The 8,589-nt window shown below is 40.4% G+C and overlaps 1 protein-coding gene across 2 annotated transcripts in view; it reads right to left on the reverse strand.

The window, feature by feature from the left end:
* Zmat4 (zinc finger matrin-type 4) overlaps positions 1-8,589 on the reverse strand; it is a 372,312-nt gene that overhangs the window by 221,675 nt on the left and 142,048 nt on the right. The gene's annotated exons all lie outside the window — the stretch shown is intronic.

Consider the following 8,589-nt stretch of genomic DNA (forward strand, 5'->3'; position numbering starts at 1 on the left):
AAGAAAGAAAGAAAGAAAGAAAGAAAGAAAGAAAGAAAGAAAGAAAGAAAGAAAGAAAATAAACAATCCATGAACCTCCTTTACATAAGATCAGTATGTTTCCAAAGAACATTTAAATTACATTTTACTAAGATAGAAAGAAACACAAGACAACACAGACCAGACAGGGAAACAATCTAGGTTCAGTGATTTACCTCAGACCCCTAGTCGTTTCTGGAAGTCTACCTGAAGTGAACACAGACTGCACACCTAATTTTACTGTCAGGGGACAAGACTTTAACAAGGAGCCTGAACATTCCATCGAGGTAAAAATGGCACGTTGCTTCTCTCCTTATAGCACTCTATACCTACTCTTGCTTTTTCTTCTGCTCTTCCTTCCCTCTGCATCACTGGCTATAAAGAACTCACACACTGGAAAGAAATGAGGACACATATACAAAGTGTGTGGCAAGAGGGTGCAGAGAAAGATACATGAATGAGCCTCATTTCTAGGAGAACAAGACATTCCAGGACATAATCTCTTCTTGATTTTTTTTCCTCTATTACAAGAACAGATATAAGGGATAATGAGAGATCAAACAAAGTAATTTGTCAATTCTAGGATGTGACATTGTAACCATTTATTTCTAAAGTTTCTAATGCCAACCAGTGACCTTCTAAGATTACACACTGCTGGAATGTGAAGAGGAAATTTAATGAGGGAAGATTAACTATCACTCAACACACCAACAAAACATGACTTTTTATTTCATTTAGGGTTAAATAGAGAAACAATCTACAAGCCTACAGTATGTTTTATGATAGGTATTTAATGCTTATTGCCAGAGTTTTAATGACTATTCAAATTATATAGAGGATAATGTTTGTCAAGGTCTTAAATAGCTGAAGTCACAGACGTGCCTTTAAAGGTCAGCTGTAAAAACCAAATAACAAATTTGAAGAAAAATGCATTTTCCATCATGAATTCACAATAAAAATAATCTCTTGTTCTATGTGGCTTTTCTTTTAAGTGCGCTTGGCACCAAGGCAAAGTTAGTAGACAAATGACACATGATCACAAGCCTTTTTTGCTCTACAGTGCCACTTATCAAATGGAATGGTTCCTGTTGTGAGCAGGTAATGGCCCTACACAATGCACGCATACATATGCCTCCAGAGAGCTTCAGCGGGGCTTTGAGAATGACACACTTAAACAGTTGTATGTTTAATATCTATTAATGTCACTGTGCCCAGGCTGAACGATGCTGCCTATGAGCGGAAAGGACAGGAATATAGCCAAGGGCTCTGCAAACACAGCTGAGGGCCATACACCATCATTTAGAGCTGTTCTCGAAGCTTCTCCTCTCTTCTGGCTGGCCTGAAAAATCGGGACTGGGTATTAGTCAAGTAATGACTAGGTATGCTTTTTGCCTCTGAGCAAAGCTTGGCTGTACAATTGCCAGCACCATATTCTTCACTCTGAATTAGATTAGGTTCTTCAAAAAGTCACTATAATGGTTCCTCTTGGCTTTTCTAGTTCCTTGCCAATTACATAGGGCCACCACTAAGGAAGAAAAGAGACAGAACAGACCCAAAGTATCTCTCAGAAGCATTTACTCCTGTACCTGGAACCAATCCCACACTAGTTCGTACTAATTGGTCTTTGGTTGGTTTTCCTCTCTGTCAAGTGCAGAATTAATTGGAAAGAGGTTACCCACCACTGGGCCCATGGGAAAGGAGCTAGGTGATGACAATTGTCAAGCATCTTTCTTGCCTAAGCCACTATTTCTTACTCTGTGTTTTCATTATCACAGTTACTGTTACAATTTTCAGATTAAGAAATCCATTCTAAGAAAAATGGAGGAATTTGACTAAGGTCATACAGCTGGCAGGAGTCAGAAGAAAGATTTGATCCCAGGGTAGTTCCCAAAGTCTGTTCATCCCCTTATGTGGGACTGAAGTGACAGAATATGAGCACAGCTGCAAAGACACAGCTCTAACAGAGACCGGGGAAAGCACAGCAAGGACAAACCGAGGCCAACATACTAGCCACATACGGATTGGAGTCCCATGCCCTGGAGACATCACTGTGAAGAGAATTGTGCAGGTTCATGGCACCTCTGTGTGAAGGGCTGCACCAGGAAGGAGAAAAAAGTTCCAGTTTAAGATAAAGAAATGATGTGCATCAGAGGCAGCCACAGGAGGTGGCAAGACGCAGAAGTACTAGGTTAGATGGCCTCAGTGTTGCCATTTAGTTTATGTAATTATCATTATTGCTGAGTGTGCAAGACAGAGGGAAGGCAGAATGTATCCCCCCTGGTGTGCATGAGGCGGTCAGAGGACAATCCTATGGAGTTGGTTCTCCCTCTTTGCCTACACACAAGCTCCCTGGAACTACACAAGTCTGTCCCTAGAACAGACTTGAGGTCATCAGGCTTGCGCAGGCAAGCATTTTGTTTGTTTGTTTTTGTTTTCTGTTGTTTTTGTTGGTTTGTTTCACCAGCTGAGCTTTCTCTGCATTTCTGAGCTCCATTTTGATCCAGTCTTGGTTTCTACCACCCCCTAAACTTCTTGCCTCGTCCCTGGAGTCGATGTAATAAGGCTCCATGACAGGCCTTCTGAGGGTTACATAAGACTCCATATGTACGGTACGCAGCGCCGTCTGCGATCGAGGGCAGGCGCACAGGAAACGTTTGCTGGATCCAAGTCCAAAAAGACACCGAGTTGCAGATAACTAGAACGCAGTACGTGGCCCCACCCTGTTGCTTTAGGTGTATTCTCCAGTGTTTTTCAGGTGCCTTTCGCTGTTGCCTCAGCATTCCCTGCACCAAATCCAGATCATACAAGTTATGAATGGATCTGTACCCTCATGTTACAACCCAGGGATGACTTTAAGTCAAAGAGAAAGTGTGTGTGTGTGTGTGTGTGTGTGTGTGTACGCACATACATGTGTTTCACTGTGTGTGTTTGTGTGTGCATGCATGTTTTTCTCAGTGTGTGCACGTGTAAGTATATGCATGTATGTGTACACACGTGTACACAGGTGTATGCATGTGTTTTCTTTCTCTGTATGTGTATGTATGTATACACATGTACATGTGAGTGTGCATATGTGTTTTTCTGTGTGTGTGCGTCTGTGTGTGTGTTATCAACCTAAACAAAGCTAAACAGACACAAGCCAAAATACAGTAAAGGCATCTCACTTCTGCACGAAGAACAATGCTGAACACAGGTAATGTCCGGGGGCCACTAAGAAGAAGTGGAATGCTCACATGGGGTCACCTAAGGGGAAGACAGCAAACATGATAGATGACATGCTTCTTGTGCGATGGAGGGCAGAAAAAAAAGGCAGACAGCATGCTCTCAGACGCTTCCCTGTACCCCAACAAGAGAAAAAGAGAGTCAGACATGCAGGGGGAAAAATCACAACAAAGAGTCAATGTAGAATAAAATGCTACCCAAAAGAAAATAGACTTACTATTTAGGATTGTAGAATATTAACCCAAAAACTCTCTCAGGGAACAATTCCGATGGGAAGGATGGCAGAAGGAGGGGAAAGCTGAATAAACCAAGCATATGTGCAAGGGACTCATCAAGTTGTACCACGGATCCAAAATCCTGCATATGACAGCGAGCCGTGCTGCCAAGAAAAGCCAGCAAATAAAACTAATGTTTCAGAAGAAAAGTGAGAGAATAATTACCACCCAACAAAGGCAATTTCTTCAGTTTGTTGTCACCAGAATTCCTTTATTCAAAAAGCCCCAAAGAAAAATATGCTTTGATTCATTTTCAAGGGTACATTCACACACAAAGGCAGACATGGGGTAGGAGCTGTGACCTGCATGACTTAAAGCCATCAAGCATGGAGATCCACCCACCCCCACTAGGCAGGGTCATAATTTTCTGGGGAATACTTCTGGAATTGCAGAGTGTGGGTCTAGAAAGACAGATAGCTCTTGGACTGCAATCACACTTTGCTATGACAGGCCCTGGTTTGTAGAAGAAAAGCAAGGTCAAAGGAAGAGAACAGTTCTGACTTCTAAAGCGAAAGCACAGGGGACTGATGAGGCAGAGCACATATTCCCAGATCCTAAGCAACTACTCAAGAGACATCTGTGTTGCCAGAGTGGTTTTTGGGGTCTAGTTATTAAAGGTCTAGTTATAAAGTTAGTTTTATATCAATTTGACATGTTAGAGTCATCAGAGAAAGGAAAGCCTCAGTAGAGAGCATGCTTCCATAAGATCAGACTATAGGCAAGCCTGCAGGGCATTTTCGTAATCAGTGATTGATGGAGGAGGGCTCAGCCCTTATGGGTGGTGTCATCCTTGGGCCTTGGTGCTATAAGAGAGAAGATTGAGCAAGCTAAGATGTGTAAGCTGTTAGGTATCACCCCTCCATGCTCTCTGCGTCAGCTGCTGCCTCCAGGTTACTGCCCTGTTTGGGTTCCTGCCCTGTTTGGGTTCCTGCCCTTTTTGAGTTCCTGCCCTCCCTGCTTTCAACGATGAACTTTCAGATGGAACTATGAGTGAAAAAAACCCTTTCCTCTCAAGTTGTTTTTGGTGATGGTGTTTCATCATGTCAAGAGTAACCTTAACTAAGACAGACAAGTTCTTACACAGTGTCCACATGCTTTCCCAAACAAATCCAATTTCACAAATTAACAAAGGCAGTGATGGTTTATAGTTCACATCTGAATCCAAAGCCATGTCATTGCCAAAACTCTCTGCACAAATGATAAATTTTCAATTAAAAGTCCTGTTTTTAACTGTAATTATTTTCAAGAAAAAGCAATAGGGCACTATCCTATAGCAATATGACCAATCATGCAAGGAAGCCCTCTATGTGAAAGGATCAAGATGCAAAGTGCAAAGACGAACAGGGCTAGTCCTTGCTTCTTGGGGTCTAACACTGAACTCTCCAGGTTCCATCATTGCTGATTTCCCGAGGCCACATCTCAGCTGGGACTTTAACTATCCATAGCCCTTTTGGATATTTCAACATGCCTTCCAACTTGCCAAAATTCTGTTGATATCTCTATCCTTCTCAGGAAACATCCTGGAGTCTTTTATTGGTCTAATGTGGGGTCTATTGTGAGGTTTGGTTTTGTCAATGTGACACAACCTGAATCGCCTGGGAAGAGACCATAAATGAGGCATTGTCTACATCAGTTTGGCCTGTGAGCTTGTCTTTAAGGTATGTCCTTGATTAACTTCATTAACAAAGAGGAGATGTAGCCCATCGCAGGAGGCACCATTCCTCAAAAGAGGTTCCTGAACTGCATGAGTGTAGAGACACTGGGCTCAGCACAGCAAGTCAGCATTCCTGCCTTCTCTCTGCTCTTGACTGGATGTAGGATGGACCAGCTGCTTCAAGCTCCTGCCGCTCTGACTTTCCCACAGTGGTATACTATAACCAGGGACCGTGCACTAAAATAAATCCTTTCTGCACTTAGTGGCTTTCTGTGTCCAGATGGTTTAGCACAGCCAGGAGCTTGAAACTAGAACAAGTGCTTCGTTCTCAGTCCATCTACAGGGTGCCTCTACCCCATGCTTCTACATGACTGGGCTTGTCCTGACGGCTCCTCCACCATGAGAAAAGCAGAGTTGGGTAAAGACATTCCTCCAAGGACAAAATTTCCCCTAGTTGTTGTCTGTGATGCTCATCATCTCCGTGGCCAGAAGCAGACTGAACTTTTACACAAGTTTATCCTGCTCAGTCTGTTTCGACCTGGAACAGCCTGGAGAAAGGCATTTTTACAATCTGCCAGTTCCTCCCGTCTTTCTGCCCTCTGCAGCTACAACCATGAATATCAAAGCCACTGTAGTACAGAACATTGGTCCACACTCTTTGTTGTTTTAAACCTAGAGAAGCATTTCAGAAACCTTCTCCTTCATAGGCATCCAATCCAATTAGTCAGCCCCTAACCTATTTCTTCCCTGTTTCTCACTGCAACCATGAGCCACCCCCCGGCCATCCAAGGACACTCTGTCACATGGCCCCCTCAATTTTTCACCTATTTACTAGTCACCTTCCGAACCAGCTCAAGTATCATCTGTTGATAAAATCCTTCCCTGATCCCAAAGATCTCATGGATTTTTCTGTATTCATATAGTTATAAGAATCCTTAATGTCAATTTCTGCACTATCTCAGTAAATTATACAAGGAAAAGCTGTTTACACATCATTAGATTCTCAGCAATCAGCAAGGTTTCTGACTTGGTTTATAATCAATTGATATTTACTAAATGAAAGAATAAGCATGTAAATAATTCATAACTCTGTGAGCCTTGAGTTCTAAAGCCAAGCTGTATTCATTTTGAATCTTAGCTGTACCGTTTACAAGGCAGTGACGGCAGGTAATTTCGCTTCACTCTGTGTCTTTTCAAAGGAAGACAATCTTGTCTAGCTTCTCAAAGAACCTGTTCTTAGAATCCTCCACTCTTCGCATGGCTTCTTTGTTTCTACATCGTTAATCTCTGCTCTGATTATTTGTTCCTGCCAACCACTAAGTTTAGATTTGGTTGGTTCTTGTTTCTCCACATTTTTGAGTTGCATCATGAAGCCATTTAGTCATGTGCTCTTCCTGACTTTTTTTAAGGTAGACACTGAGAGCTATAAGTTGCCCTTGCAAGACCTACTCTCAATGTACAGCAGAAGTTTTGTTGTCTTTTGTTTTTATTTTCATATAGCTCCAGGATTTTTTTTTAATTTTATTTCTTGATTTCTTCTCTGATCCATTCCTCATTCAGTCGTGAGTGGTTTAATCTCCATAATTTTGTGTATATTTACTAAGGATTTGTTTGCTGTCAATTTTAAGTTTTATTGCATTATGGGCAGATGGGATACATGGAGCTATTTCAATCTTTCCGAATTTTTAGAGATTTGTTTTATGTCCCAGGATCTGGTCTTTTTTTAGAGAAGTTTCCCTGGGCTGCTGAGTAAAATGTTTGAGTGGAATTTTCTGTAGATATCTTTTGAGTCTATTTGATGTATGACGTCATTTAATTTTGATTATTTTTTTGTCCAGTTGACCTGTCTATTGAAGTAAGTAGGGTTTTGAAAAAAACCTCCCATTAATGATTTGATATTTATTTGTGTCTTTAAGTCATGTAGCAGACATTTCTATGAAGTTTGATACCCCAGAACTTGGTACAAATTGTTTAGGATTATAATATCTGCTTAGTTAACTGTTCCTTTTATCAGAATAAACTATTCTTTCTCTCTTCCAATTAGATTTAGTATGAAATCTATTTTTTCAGATAACAGGATAGCAATGCCTGCTTACTTTCTGGTTCTGTTTTATTGGAGTCCATTATTTTACTCTAAATGTGCTTATGTTTAAAGCTAGTATGTGTTTCCTGAAGAAAACAGATGAATTTTATCACTTTATACATATACACAGTCTGTGTCTTAAAATTGGAGAAATGAGGCTACTGATGTTTAAAATTATTATTTAAATGTGTGTTGACTGTGGTCATGTTGTAGTTGTGTGTGTGTGTGTGTTGTTGTTGTTGTTGTGTTCTCACTGGTTCTAGCAATTACGTTTTAGCAATTTATGGCTTCACATTTCTATAGTCCCCTGCTTAATCTCATCTTTTTTTTTTAACACAAAATACTGTTTGCAGTATTTTCTTTAGGTTTGGCTTGTTATAATTTTTAGACTGCTATGTCATGAAATTTTTTTCTGTTTCCTTCAACTATGGTGGATAGTTTTGCTGCATATATTAGTCTAGGTTGGCCTTCCTGAGCTCTTAGGACTTGGGATACATTGTTTCTGGCTCTCCTTGTTTTCAGTAAGAAATCAGCTGTTATTCTGAAGGGATCTCCTTTATATGTGATGTGTGGGTTTTTTCTCCCAGCTTTCAATACAGTTTCTTTCTTCTGTATACCTAGTGTTTTATCTATCATATACTATGGGGATTTCCCTTTTGGATCCTCTCTATTTGAAGTTCTGTGTGCTTTTCATCTGAATACATGCAGGAAAAGACTTTAACAAAATCCAGTATGACTTCATGATAATAATTCTAAAGAAAGTAGGATCAGAGAAAAGATACTGACGTGATGACACGCTGTGAGCACGCAGGCACACGTGCACTGTGTAAACTATGCACGAAAAATCCACAGCCAGAATCAACCTAGACAAAGAAGAAACTTTAAACAACCCCACTGAAATCAGAATAAGACAGGGGTGTCACTAACTCTACCCCTTTTCAATGCTGTGTTCCAAGCACTCTCTGGAATAATAAGACAAGAACAGGAAATTATAGATCTACAAATAGGAAAAGAAGTCAGACTATCTGTATTTTTTAGATGACATGATATTGTACATTAGAGATCCAAAAAAAAATTCAAGAAACTTCTAGAAATTATAAACAAACTCTGCAACAGGATACAGAATCAACTTGCACAAATAAATAGCTTCTCTACACACCACCAACACATATACAAAGAAAGAAATCATGGACATACTAACTTCACAATAGTTCCAAAAATGAATAAAGAAAGAAAGGAAGGAAGAAAGGAAGGAAGGAAGGAAGGAAGGAAGGAAGGAAGGAAGGAAGGAGAAAGAAAGAAAGAAAGAAAGAAAGAAAGAAAGAAAGAAAGAAAGA

The sequence above is a fragment of the Psammomys obesus genome, unplaced genomic scaffold, assembly GCF_907164565.1.
Source record: "Psammomys obesus unplaced genomic scaffold, mPsaObe1.curated_primary_1811, whole genome shotgun sequence".
Taxonomy (NCBI): Eukaryota; Metazoa; Chordata; class Mammalia; order Rodentia; family Muridae; genus Psammomys; species Psammomys obesus.